This window comes from Penaeus monodon, chromosome 25 (genome assembly GCF_015228065.2).
Source record: "Penaeus monodon isolate SGIC_2016 chromosome 25, NSTDA_Pmon_1, whole genome shotgun sequence".
Classification (NCBI taxonomy): Eukaryota; Metazoa; Arthropoda; class Malacostraca; order Decapoda; family Penaeidae; genus Penaeus; species Penaeus monodon.
This window is the reverse complement of record NC_051410.1, coordinates 3,655,402-3,655,714: the sequence shown is the minus strand read 5'-3', so window position 1 is coordinate 3,655,714 and position 313 is coordinate 3,655,402.

Sequence of the window (313 nt, the reverse complement as noted above, 5' to 3'; positions counted from 1 at the left end):
GCAACAGTTAGAACGCGAATTTTAATAATAACACGATAAGCGAAAATTAAAGCCAAAAATCCGCATTGTTTCAAGAAACGAATTTGCTCTTCGAAGATCATTAGTTCCCGTTCACCCCTGTCCGCTTCCGTCAATGGGTCATTAAAAAAAAAAAAACATATATAAAAATTGCACCCAAGAATTCAGTCTAGATAGTAAAAGATATTTAAAAATACAATGACTTTATAGGAAAAATATTAGCTTAAAATTCTACGAAACTTTTCCAATCCTCTCTAGTCAAAATCCTGCTGCTTCATACACCATTCCTCCACTG